The 14,072-nt window shown below is 40.3% G+C and overlaps 1 long non-coding RNA gene across 1 annotated transcript; it reads left to right on the top strand.

The window, feature by feature from the left end:
• The first annotated feature begins 8,257 nt into the window (after positions 1–8,257).
• On the top strand, positions 8,258–12,621 carry LOC111656346 (uncharacterized). Its single transcript, XR_002760856.2, has 3 exons — positions 8,258–8,671; positions 9,172–9,265; positions 10,110–12,621. It is a non-coding gene; the product is annotated as an uncharacterized LOC111656346 (long non-coding RNA).
• The last annotated feature ends 1,451 nt before the right edge of the window (positions 12,622–14,072 follow it).

Genomic DNA, 14,072 nt, shown 5'->3' on the forward strand with positions numbered 1-14,072 from the left:
TTGTGTGTATATGTTTTTGAAAGCACAATTCCTGCTATGGATCTTGAATGATTTATCGGCCATAAAAATTCCTCGATCACAGCTTTTTAGGGACACATAATCTAACTCAGAGTTAAAAACAAACAGCATGGCTGCCGGTTACGCTTTCGGCCTAATATTCTGTAATCTGTTGTGGTAATTTAATTAGTCAAGAAAGAATGTGATTAATCAAATCAATTATATTGCACTACGAAACATAAATCATGTTTCCCCAGTCTCATTATCAACCTCGGGGTGCAGAGTGGACGTGTGTGTGTGTGTGTGTGTGTGTGTGTGTGTGTGTGTGTGTGTGTGTGTAAACATATATGCATCTCTCAGTGTGCCACTGCGGCCAAGTGTGACAGTGAGAAAATGTGGATCTATCCTTCAGCAGCAACCATTTTAGCTACAGAGGGTGGCAGCCTCTGTATGTGTGTGTTTGTGTGTGTGTGTGTGTGTGTGTGTGGATGTTGGCGTGTACAGCTAGCGCTCACTAGAGACTAGCTGGAGAGCAGAAAGAGAGGGATAAGCATTTGCAGGCTGCAATTATGGGTAATTTTCCAACAGCAGCAAAATTAAAGCCCCCCAAAACAAAACAAAGAGGGCAAATTTACTCCCTGGACGAGTCTGTCACTGATGCACACAACAGAGGGAGAGAGAGATGACTGTTATACATACAAAGCTCCTGGCAGCACCTATAGTACAAATATTGACAAGTAATGTTCATCATGTTGTTCCGTCAGTTTGGTTCATGCAGCTTCCTCCTCTCTTTCCTTTGGGCCCCGAAGAGGAGGGGTCTTACTTGGTTGCTATGGCACCGCCATACACGCCACCACATCCAAATGCTCATGTTTGTATAATGAGTGCATTATTTTGATCAGACCTGTAGAGTATATCCACTTCTAACATGCCAAATACCTCAGTATTGCCTACAGTATGTGGTGGTGTATGAGCGAGATGTGTGACGTACATATACTTCTGACACATACATTGTAAAGCTGCATTAATTGTTATTGTTGCGGGCTATGAAACAGGCTGAAAACACAACATTGATAAATAACAAGCCCAAGTGAAATTTCTGGGTTCTGTTCAACAACTGCAAAAAAAGCAATATAATATAATAATGCAATTTACAAAAAATCCAACCTTGAAACATAATCTTGCACAATATGTCAATTTTTTAACTCCATATGTCTGCATAGGGAAGGTAATTTTGTAAAAAGATCTAGTGTCATTACTTATTTAATATTACTGTTTTTAGTGTCCTTTAACAAACACAATTTCCCACGAGACTGAGATCATCATGAGTTAAACAACGCCAGTTTGACAGTTTGAGGCGAGTCCACAGGCAAGTCAAGGATTTGAGGCGAGTTCAGAGGTGTCTGTAATCTAATAGTAGGACGGCGAGAAACAAATTATGCTGAAGAGTTGAAAAAGCAACATTGCAAGTGAGCATCTGTGGATATAACGACGAAAGAACCTGTGCTGCTGCGTTGGTAAATTTTTTTTTGTTTTTTTTGTTTTGTTTTATTTTCTGTGCTAAAAAATGTATCAGCTTCAGTGCTGTTCTAGATAGTCATTTATCTAATCTTTAGAATACGGATGGTAAACCACATGAGCATCTTAGATTTTTTGCTTAAATGAGAGACTGCATTGATTTACAGAGGTTTTCTCAGAGCTTTATGACTTAAAGGGCCTGTTACAGACTAATGAAAGTGGAGTTTGTGGCTGTAACACCAAAATGGTGACCTAAAGACTATGAGTCTTTAGGTCACCATTTTTGGTGTTACAGTGTAAAGGTGAGGTGAAACGTCTCTGTTGGTACTTGATGCCTTTCCCCCTGTCAATTGATCTATTGTAGGTATTAAAATATTGACTAGTGAACCCCCATGTGAACATTTGTTGAAGACGGATAGACATAGCAATGCTGGAATTACGGATGCAAACATTAAACCAAAAGTAAAGAGTTTGTCTTTCAAATGTAGTTTAATTCAGTCTCAAGTCCTCACAAGCGAGCTCTGAGAAAGAAGAGTAATGGAGGGTGCATTTAGGTTGGTGTGACTCATCCTGTTCTGAGAATCACCAGAGCTGAAATTATAAGCTGGTATGCATATCAATGAGAACTGAGCTACCATGACAACTCCCAATGATATGAATATTTCTCACAACATGTATACCTTTTTCTCCCATTTAGTTTTCACACACTGTTGGTGGGCAGCACGTCAGCATTTTACACAAGCCCTGGATAAATGTTAGTATTCGTACAGCAGGGTTTTCAGTGAAACATCCCTTTAGTGCTGTGTGTGTCCCAGAGCGTGGTGATGGCAGAGAGCAGCCACGGTGCAGAAAAGAGGTTAATTAACTAAACCTCACAGTATCACTGCACATTTCCTTTCCTTTCCTTTCCTTTCCTTTCCTTTCCTTTCCTTTCCTTTCCTTTCCTTTCCTTTCCTTTCCTTTCGTGCCCAGGGCCACTTTTATAGTTGATGTTGTTTCCAATGACACCAAAACGACCATCATTAAAAGCCAGCCAGTATATAACCCTCAGCACATTAATCCCATCAAAAGGAAACAGGGTAACAACCTCCGTCTAATCCTTCATTAGCCTGGCTCCTCCCCTCACATCCAGCCTCCTACCCCCCCTCCACCAAAGCACCAGTAATTAGCTTAGCACTAACAAGTCGCCGGAGGTAGCAATAGTTCATCTCAGCTGCTACAACTCATGTTAAAGTTCAAAAATGCCATGGGAACAATGGTATAAGTCTATGTCTCTCAGTATCACATACTCCCCAACTATTCCCAGTAATGACAACTGTAACAAGTTACCTTTACCTTGAAAGTGCTCAGTAGCTGAATTATTTAAAAATAGATATCGTTTATACAGTCTAAAAGAAAAAACAGAGATGACAAATGACATTTAATAAAGCCAATATTATGACAAGATGGTCTTGTTCTATTGATAATTTACAGGGAAACACAGAAAGGACTTTATCATTTATTTGTTCCATTTCCAAAAGTAAGACATGATGCCAACTGCAAAGTTAGAGGGAAATGTCAATACCTGAAATTTGTTGATACCTAAATTGATTAAAATATATGGTTTAATAATTGTAATGAGTAATTTACATGGCTAATTTTTTTGTTACCATTGACCATGATATTTTGTACAGACACCCTAGGTCCCCAGAGGATAAATCCCATGGTGATCCCGTAACGTTTCCTCATGTTTTTGAGTCAAATGTCTCAACAACTACTTGGCGGATTTCCATGAAATTTTATACAGACATAGATTATGTCTCCCTTAGCATGAATTGTAACCTAACTTAACTCCTTTAACTTTTCATCTAGTGCCATCATCAGGTCAAAATTTATACTTGTCCACTAGTTTATTATGATCAAATACCTGCAGATGAATGACTTTCACACAAGATCCACATGATGGCACACTTAATTATTAAATCAGATATCATCAGTGCAGCAGACAGTAAAGTCTGATGTGTTGATGCACTTGCACTATGAGAACATACTGTTCAATGTGGCCCCAGCCAAATAGTCTGCAATCTTTTTCACACACACATACAACACACAAAAAACATAGACAGTAACACACACAGTGGCGCCACAAAGAACAGGTTGGACTTGTAGCGCATTGTGAGTTAAGCAAATGGATGTTGACAATGACTCAGGTGTTGTTCATGAAAAACTGACAGGCCTATATGAAAGTGTTGGTCACAGTGTTGAGCGTTTGTTTGTGCCTGTGTCAATATACACTGAGCCAAAAGGAAAGCATGAATAGGAGATTATAACAAAATTACTTTATTGTGCAATAGTTTGAGTCATATATTTTCATCAGAATTAACAAACAGCCATGGAGGTACAACTTGTCAACAAATGAGTTGGTAGGTAGAAGTTCACCACAGAGAAAAAATAATGATTCTCTTTGCGTGTGCATGTGTAGTTAGTTGGTTCAATAGTGTATTTACAGGACCATCTCATTGAAAAACTGATTTATTATGTGCATATTCTCCAAAATATTCCAGAACTATAAACAGTCTTGCATAAATACATTTATTTTGAAACTTATTGAGATTTAATGAGCTGAAATGTGTCCTCTGAGTGATGTAAACTATGGAAGACCTCCATGACACTATTAAAAATACATCAGTGAAATTATGAAAATGGCTTTGCCAGAAAGGTGGGAGTATATAATTGTTGTTTTTTTGTTTTTTTTAAAACTAAATAACAGACTGGGTACATTCATATATGTATAAAATTTATGTGTTCAATGTGTACCTGTGGGTGAAACCTCCTTCAAGGCGACGAGTGTAAAAATCTTTATGACGTACTAAAATGTTCTACATTCCTGAGGGAAGAGTACACGGTTTGGCAACAGAATATCTATGTTATCATTTAATTAGATGCAATATTACTGATATATAGTCTGTTGTGAGTGGTAATTGTGGTGTTCTTGAACATCCCCTCTTTGATGTCTATTTGCTTGTTTTTCTTTCTTTTTATTGAATTTTCAGTTTCAATTGCTGCTTTTTTTTCTTTTTTTTCTTCAGCTCTGTTAACACTTGGATCTAAAATGCATCTTGATCACAAGCGGACAAAACAAAATACAGGTGTGAATGCACACAAGAAGAAAAACAACCACTTTTTTGAAAATGAAGGTGAAGCCAAAATTTCCATTATAAACACAAAGTTTGTAACATAGACACTCTGATGCCTTTTGATTTGTAAATCACCCAAGCCATGCTTAATAGGCTGAACCGGTGAGGTTCCCAAATTGTTATAGCTATTTGTAATAGAAAATTTGTGTAATAATTATAACATTTCATTTTCTCTTCCAAATAATTGGTTTGGATGACTAAACATGTTTGAAACCTGTCTGATTGCATTTATGATGACTCATAGTCTCTGTTCTATTGTGCTGTTTTTCCTGCAACCCTGTCATGTCCCGTCCTGATTAAGGTAATGTTTTCTGTTTCTTTCACCTTTGGTTTTCACTTCCTGTTTTATTTTGGTGTGTGTCCAACCTCTCTTCTCGTTCCAGATTTCTGCTTCCTGCCATCATGTGTTTCCCACCTCCTGTGATTGTCGATCCCGCCCCTAATGTGTTGCACCTGTGTCTCATTGTCTTCCCCCTCCTAGTGTATTTAGTCTGCGTGCTCCCTGTGTCCTGTGCCGGTTCGTCTCTGTACTTCGTATCAAGTGGTCCAACGTTTTCACCATGTTCTACGTACTGTATTTTTGACCAGTTTACTCTATTGACCAAGAGTTTAGCCTTAGCCCATTGGATTTTCTGCCTGTTCTGGTTGATCACCCATGTGTCGACATGTAGTCGTGCATTGTGAGTCCTTATCCTGTGGTTCTGTCAGAAGGTAAACTGTTTTCATACGTGAGCGTTCCTCATGTAATGTGGTGTGAATGGACATGCATGCATGCAGAGCTGAACTGAAGGACTACATATTCAGCTTGACAGCACAGTTTGCATACAGCATTAAAACGCTTCAGACCAGTTGATTTTTTCCTATGCCTGTCAATTCAGAAGACATTGTAAGATCCTTTATCTGTTTTGCAGTGGTCAGTTTTCCCCACAGATAAAATCAGATGAGCGCAGGGAAGCAAAATCTGCTGCTCACTGGAGACACATTTGAAATGCACTCTGCAGTCCATCTGGAATTGATCCGGTCACAATCTAGATATATCTGGATACAAGCTATTAGGTCTGAGCACGGCCTTTGTTCAGTCATGGTGGATATCAATGTTCATGCTAAATACACCGTTATTCTGTTGTTGCTGCTAGAAACAAACATCATCAAATCATTTCCATTTGCCTTTTTTCCTCACAGACCTACACGACTTTGTATATGAAGAGCATAGTTCACAAGCTTTCATGACCTTCATACTGTGTCACAGCAGCAGCTTAGAACATACAAGACAAGCCTTTTCTGAGGATGTTTTGAGGGTATTGTCTTTTATTAACGGTGCACAGTCAAGTAGGGGAGACAGTAAATGTGGAGAGTGAGTGAGGTAGATGACGTGTAACAAAGATGGCGTCTTAGCCACCATGACGCTGCATGATACCACAAAGCTCTGATGTTTTGAATGGAGAAAGGTCATACAGAAAATGGATGTCACAGCTATATTATATATTAAAATATTGTCTTTTTCATCAAGGACTTCAGCTTTATATTTGTAAGGTGTTTTTTAAAGGCAAGTCTTGAGTCACAGTAAAACAATAAATCTCATATTTCAAAACATTTGCCAAGGTTTTTGTTCCATTTTCTGAATTTTTATTTGCTCTCTGAACATGCATTAAACTCACCTTGTGTTCCCCTCTATTGAAACAGATCATGACAACATGTAAGAGGGTGTCAGCATGGGTAAACCCAACCTTTTACCCTGCAGGTGTTCACACTGGAAATTACTACTTTGGTAACATACAGTAGGAGGATCACATCCTCATATACTGATAAATCTTTCTCTTCCTGTCCTCCTCTCTCTTTGTGTCTCTTTCACTCTGTCAGGCTGAACCTAGCTGATCTGTTCAATCACCCAGGAGCATTGAGGCAGGACCCTGTAAAAAGTGATTCACTCCATTTCAGCCCTCCATACACCATTTGTCCTGTTCCTCTCATCCTGTCTTCTCTATGTTTATAGTTCCCCTCGGTCAGGCATTGTAGCCCTAACACTCACGTGTGACGTTAAAAGAAAGACCATGAAACAAAAGTTTTCTATCTTGTATGGATAGTACAGTTTATGTTCTTTAGCTTTCTGTAACTTAAAAAAATATAAACAAACACAGACACTTTATTTTTACGAAAGTAAACACTTATTATGCAACCGTCACTTAAAGCAGTTAATTCTGGTTTGTTTTCTGAGAGACTTTTCTTCTCTTTTTTTTCAATTTGAGCTATCAGTTTGAAAAGCTGTAGAGTGCTAACAGGTACTCAGTGTCTGCTAGTACTGTCTTGCTTGCAACCAATGACTGACATCACATTATTGATGCGGACCCAGTTTCCAAACTTTTGTAAATGTCGTTATTACACAGGAAGGGTTGACAGTCACATGTATAAAGTGCCTGATAGGTGTGCCAGGATTAGCCAAGAGAGAAAACCTGATAAGTAGGTCAAAGAACCCTGCATTATCTCCATTTCTCAGTTGAGCAAGCTACATCTTGATTTGGACAAAAAGAAAATGAAAAACACTGTCTTTGTCCAAAAAATATGGTAAACAATTACTCTGTGTTCCCTATTGTTTCAGCCACTGACCCGTGAAGGCTGAGAAGTGACTGATGTCTGATTGTATTGTGTCGCGGCTCCTCATCTCTACTCAATGTGGCCAGAAAATGTAGGGGAACTGGGCAATTATTTCTGATTTATCTAGTTAGACAAATCCTGGCATACTGAGCAAAGATCCAGAGCCTAGTTGAGGTTTGTGTCCTCATTATCGATACTCTCCATATTGTTGGCTTACTTTAGGCTTTGCCAGTTTGTTCTTGGGGTCTATAGTGCATGAATGATTTTGAGAGGCATGGATTTCAGTCATGTAAATGAGATCATGGGTGAGTGGGTCATTAAAGGGTTAGAAGTTGGCCTGATTTTGTCTTAGAATTAAACATAATTGTCCATTGTAAATCAGATATGATGATGAAATCAATATGCTGAGTGGCGTATGTATTGGTGGACAAAAGGAAGGTTGTGATGACCACACCAGCAGCCACACACTGCACTAAACTGGTTTAGATATGATATAACATACACAGTTTTATAGCAATTTTTGACAGTATAGTCAGGCCTATCTATACTTTTAGTTTGCTTTCTTTGTTAATTTTGCTATATTAGTTTCATAAACCTAGGTTATTTAATTTTCATGAAGTTAATTTAGTTTTTAGGGGACACTAAAAAATCATGAATTTCCCAGTTGTGGGATTAATAAAATTAATCTAATCTAATGAACCTGGCTGGGACACACTTGTTCAATTCTTTGTGACTTTTGAAAATAAAAGCATTGAACAAGTGCGTCCCAGCTAGGATCATCACTTTTTTTAAAATTATTTTTTGCCTGAATTCCGATAGCAACAGTGAGACTGATGGACTATGCCTTCATGTTTCACACCCGACCAGGTGAGCCACCGGGTCAGCCAGAGTATTTGCAGCGCAATTGGGAATTTGGTTGTGTTCTGAGTATTTGCAGCACATGTGTGGTCAAATCAGAAAAAATGTTTTCTGAATGTGTTTGTCTTTCCTTAAATTGCAGTGCATTGAGCTCTCAGGGCCAAGAAGAGGAAATCGTGTGGAATTCCGGGAAGTACAGACAGACAGAACCACAAGAGGAGCAAGCAGAGGGCACAGACACTGCAGGCTCTGGAAGGGTCACAGGCCCTGAGGGTCAAAGAACCAACACTGGCTGACCTGGCCAGATTATGGATGTTAGTGAAATTATTATTTTGGAGCAGTATTTGTGTATACTATCCCTTTAGCCTCAGGTATGGATAAAGGAACACCATCCCTCACCAGCTGCAGAGGCTGCTTCATGGGCTGATGTGAAGGCCTGGAGAAAAGTACAACCATGGAGCTGCCCTGCCTTGAAGGCTGCAAAAGGCCTACATCCTCTCAAAACCACCAGAGGGTAGCATGAGGTGTGGGTAAGTCTCCCATGAGTGAGAAAGAGCCAGCAAATACACCAGCAAAATAGTCTAACAGAGTGCCCATTTGTTACCTGTGTGGAAAGGAAGGTCACACAAAACCAATGCGCCCAAAGAACCCTCCTAAGCTCAAATGTGGGATGTGTCTTATGTCCTTAAATCTAATTATCCCTGAAGATGACAACTGTTTCAATTAATGGGAAAGCTCTGCCGCTCTCTACCATTTAATGTTATCTGAATACTTGAGACCATCCCCACCTGCAGTGTGCATGGGGAAGAGAAGCCTTACCCTATAGCTGATATTTACACTGAAGTGCAAAGGCAACCCTACCTTTTGAACATTGGAGTTGCCTTTCCAGTAGTGTTGGATAGTGATCTGCTAGTCTTGTTTGATTTGTTGCATCAAATGCAAAACTGTAATGTTGCAGTAACCAGAGCCAAAGCTCAACTGGTAGATGATCCCTCTGTAACTTTCAGTGCCCTGTCTTTTTATGATGCAGACTGAGACATCCAGCCCGGGAAGCCCCAGAAGTCACGCAGAGAAAGGAGGCAGGAGAGAAATTCCAGCACACTGTTGTAAAACCATCAGATGAGGTTGGTCCATATTTGCCACTGGGTTTCAAAGTACCTTTGAACATAGTTCAGATGCAACAAGATGACCCTAGCTTAGTCACTCTGTTGCACAGGGCTAAAGAGAGAGAGTGAGAGAGGGAGTTTGAGTACAGTTCCAGGGAGGAATATTTCCTGCAGAAGGGTTTTCTCTATTGTTAACATGAACCAGCTAAGTAGCTAGTGGTTCCCAAGGCAGCCTGAGACATAATACTTGTGTTGGGCCACTCTATTCTTGGGCTGGCCACCTAGGGAAACACAAGACCCTGGCTCACATTAGACAACACTTCCACTGGCCTCGTTTGCATGCAGATGTTACCCAGTTTTGTAGGACTTGCGCTCTGTGCCGGAAGACATCAGGTAAAGGACCCTCCAGAGCTCCGCTCCAACCTCTTCCCATTATTAGATCCCCCTTTGAGCATCTTGGTAAGGACATTGTTGATCCAGTTGAACGAAGTACAGTTGGAATCCATAACATGCTGATGATCACAGACTAGGTTACTAAATATCCAGAAGTGTCTCCCATAAAGTCCACCAAAGCTAAGACGGTGGCATTCTTGTGAGATTTTAACTGACCAGGACACTAACTTTAGGGTCAGGGTTAGGGTTGGTAACTGATGGAGCGGTTCAACCAGGCCCTCAAGAAAATGCTCTGTACCCTAACTCCTGTTTGCTTACAGGGAAGTACCTCAGGTTTCTACAGGGTTTTACCTATTCAAAATGTTGTATGGTTATGAAGTGAGGGGACCTCTGACCTTGCTGAGGGAGGTCTGGGAAGGGGACCAGGGGAGGGACTGGGGTAGTTAACATTGTTTCCTATATTTTTCAGATGAGAGATGCTACAAAAGATGGCAAAACTTGCCAAGCAGCACATGGTGGAGGCTCGGCAATACCAAAAGGCTTGGTATGACATGTTAGTATGGCAGGGAATCTTTATCCCAGGTCAGAAGGTCCTACTCATACTGCCCACCACTGACAGCAAGCTTCTGGCAAATGGTAAGTGCCATTTGAGGTGGAGAAACTGCTTGGACTACCTACCAAATTGTCACCCCAGGGTGACCAAGTTCCAGTAGTATGCTACATATGAACCTCCTCAAGGATTGGTCTGAAAGACCTGAGAAAAAGGCAGAGGTTTTTCTGATCAGACGATGACCAATACCTGCCTTCACCAACCCCCACTGAACTTGATCTACGCCATCTGTTAACTGATCAACAAAATCAAGTGAAAGCTTTATGTAATCCTCAAGTATTTCAACAGTACCCAGGTCGCACAACAGGATTATTCAGTGGTACTTGGGATGAGCATCTCCAGAATCTTAGGGAAGACCTGGAGAGCCTACAATCCACAGGCCTGACCATTAACCCTGCAAAGTGTGGTGTACAAGTTCCGTGCCATTGAGTCGTGCCCCCTGCCTCATACCAGGAAGCAATGGCGATCCTTCCTGGGGATTGCTGGCTTCTATCACCAGTTCATCCCACATTTTTCAGCCAGAGCTGCTCCACTGTTATCTAAGTTACCGATGCCTTTCTGTCAGCTCTAACCAGTCTGGCCATTCTGCTCTGACCTCTCTCATCAATGAGACGTTTCCATCTGCAGAACTGCCGCTCACTGGATGTTTTTTGGTCTTTCACACCTCCTGAGTAAATGCTAGAGGCTGTTGTGTGTGAAAATCTCAGGAGATCAGCAGTTTCAGAAACACTCAAACCAGCCCGCCTGGCACCAACCATCATGCCAAGGTCAAAGTCACTGAAATCACATATTCCCCCATTCTGATGTTTAATCTGAACTTTAACAGAAGCTCCTGAAACTATGTGCATCATTTTATGATTTTATGATTTATTGAATGTTGTAATTTCTCTCATGTTTGCACATACCTTATAATCACAGTATGCAACTAAAACATATATGCGTTGTAGTGTGATATGATCAGAATCAGAATTTTGAATATATGCATTTTATGTTCCCAATGAATCATATCAGATTTTGTGGAACTGCAGCTTTCCAAACAACAGCTCATCAAGTTTTGTCCATGATGCATTGTACAATATCTGAAGGAGGGCTAGTGTTAGAAACACTTGTGATTTATAGGTTCAGACACTGACCATGAATGTGTCTATATTTGTTGTGCCTGAATGTTTATGTACAGAATCTCAACAGAGCTTGTTTCTGGATATATATATATATATATATATATAAATTTAGTAATAATATTTTAATGGAGTCTGAGTTCAAGCCTCATTAATGGTGTTATGTTATAGACAATGATCCCCTACCAAATTTCCTCAACTCACTATAAACCATTCCCCATCCCTCACTTTTAAACTTATAAACCAGCAGATTGTCTTCCTCCTTCTCCATCCTGCTACTCTCTGACCCGCTCCCCAACAGTAAATTGACACATCTTGATACATATAGTATGTGTCATATTCTTGTACATGGAGTGACCCATTCAATTAATTCCAAGGCTGGCAGCGAATCATCCAGCCAGCCAGTGAGGCAGGGAGCCAGGCAGGAAGCATTCTTCAGGACTGGGCCATGTTGCTTCAGCCAATCACTGGTGTACGTATCTTGTAGCTATGACTGTGCCTCCCGCATAGCCAGCACTGTGGCCTCACAGGATACAGGATACACCTCTTTGTTCCAACTAAATCCTCATTAGTCATGCCAAACTGACACACACACACACACTGATCCAAACCCCTCCAACATCCCACATCATGTGATTCAGTTGCTATAGAACAACTTGAACTACTGCCTTGCGGTTGTATGCCTCAACCAGCCAAGTTGCAGTAAATATGGTCACAATCTCCCCTTCCTGAGTTACAGCATTAAATTACCGCCAGGGGTGTTTTTGCAGAACATCATTATGTCACAGTGAAGCTGACCTTTTACCTTTTTGGATATAAAATGTCATCACTTCATAATTTTTTCCGATTAGACATTTGTGTTAAATTGTGTCATAATTAGCGTATGAATTCATGAGTTATGTGTTTTGTGAGGTCACCGTGACCTTAGACCACCAAAATCTAATCCGTTCCTTGACTCCAAGTGAATATGTTTCTGCCAAATTTGAAGAAATTCCCTCAAGGTGTTACTGAGATATTGCGTTCATGAGAACTGGACGGACGTATGGACAAACAACTCAAAAACATAATGCCTGCGGCTCTGGCTGTGGCCGGCATAGAGGCATAATTATTACTGTGGGGCAAGAAGCAAAACCAAACCCCTGTAGAATTTGTGTTCAATATGCTTGCAGTATAATATAATGTGACTTTATGATGTCCTGAAAAACTTTTCAAATTTATAGAACATTTAAACAATAAAATAATATCAAATATCATCCACATATAATGATTAAAGCCCAGTTTATTTGTTAAACCAAAGACCCTCTATGTCCCCTGACACAGGTCCACCATAGCAAATTAATGCCATTACAGACCAATTTTTTGTTGACATTTGTTCTGTTAAAAATTGCAAGATACTGCAAAGGGTACAGCCAATGGTCAACTGATGGTCAATATACACTTACTGTATGTTTTGTTCCTGTGTTACAGGAGTGTTTTGCTCCTGTGACAGTCAGTGCATGTGTCCTCCAGAGAATGAAAAAGCAAACTAGACCATTATTTTCACACCAGTGATGAAACAGGAATAACTGGGTAAACCTGGATCTGCACCGCTGATTCACCAACAAATGTGAATGGTGGTGAATGTCTGCTTGGTATGTCTGGGCCCTATGAGAACAAGATGGAAAATCTCCTGTGTGGAAAGAGGAGAAACCATTTGAAAGAGCCCTCAACTGTCAGCAGGCATGTAATGGATGACAACATCAGCTAAGTAAAGATTAAATGTCAGAGGAATATAGAAAACACACAGAGAAACCACAGTGAAAACATATGTATGAAACATCTTGAACTGGTGCAGCGACAGTCAACATCAGGGTCAGTCCATCTCCCTTATAATTGTCTGCCTGTGATATTAAACCAACCAACAAATAAAGAAAAAGAAGATATTTTACCACGTTCTCACTGTTTTGCTCTTAAAATGATCTCCTAGAAGAATCTAGAAAAAGCTCTGGTCCTATGCATTTTCAGTTTGTCAGCATTAAGGGGCGAGCCTTAGCGATTTCAGCAAATTGAATGGGGGTTCATGTGGACAGTTGCCTTGGTGGCATAATAAAGTGTCATGTAAAAGCAAGTCTATAAAAATCGGTTTTAAGAGGTGATTTAAAAGGTGAGACTGATTGAGCCAGCAAGCTCCTCAGACTGGTCGTTCCAAAGTCTGCAGGCAATGAAAACAAACAAAAAAAAAACGGTTACCTTTAGTAAGGCAGAAGGCCCCTGCCTGATGATATGCAGCTGTACACAGGCTCATAGCAAGGTGAAAGGTATGTAGACTAGCTCGGGGCTCCAATTTCAGAAGTTATCAGTCAGATCTTAAAAATTACAATTTTGCAGTAGCTTTTTCAACGATCTGTACACACTTCTGCTTGATGTTAAAAGGAGATAAGAGCATAAAAGACGTTCAGACTGAGCTTAAGTGAGTGGGGAAAAGCGATGATTGGTCCTAAATTTATGGTAGGTCACTTCATTTTGGTTGTCAGATCAATTTCTGCTTCACAGTGAAATAAAAAGTGAGGATCAGCCAATTTGCATGATACCTCAGACAGTGAATGATTCATATCAATAGGGTCAAGCCTTGTGGAGCGCACTATTTATAAAGCAGTGTTACAGTCCTCTGACTCACCAGTGCCTCCAGTTAGAGTCGTTTTAAGAGATCCTACGCCAACAATGA

This window comes from Seriola lalandi, unplaced genomic scaffold, assembly GCF_002814215.2.
Source record: "Seriola lalandi dorsalis isolate HSWRI2012SDOR001 ecotype SW California unplaced genomic scaffold, Sedor1 jcf7180002054353, whole genome shotgun sequence".
NCBI classification, from domain to species: Eukaryota; Metazoa; Chordata; class Actinopteri; order Carangiformes; family Carangidae; genus Seriola; species Seriola lalandi.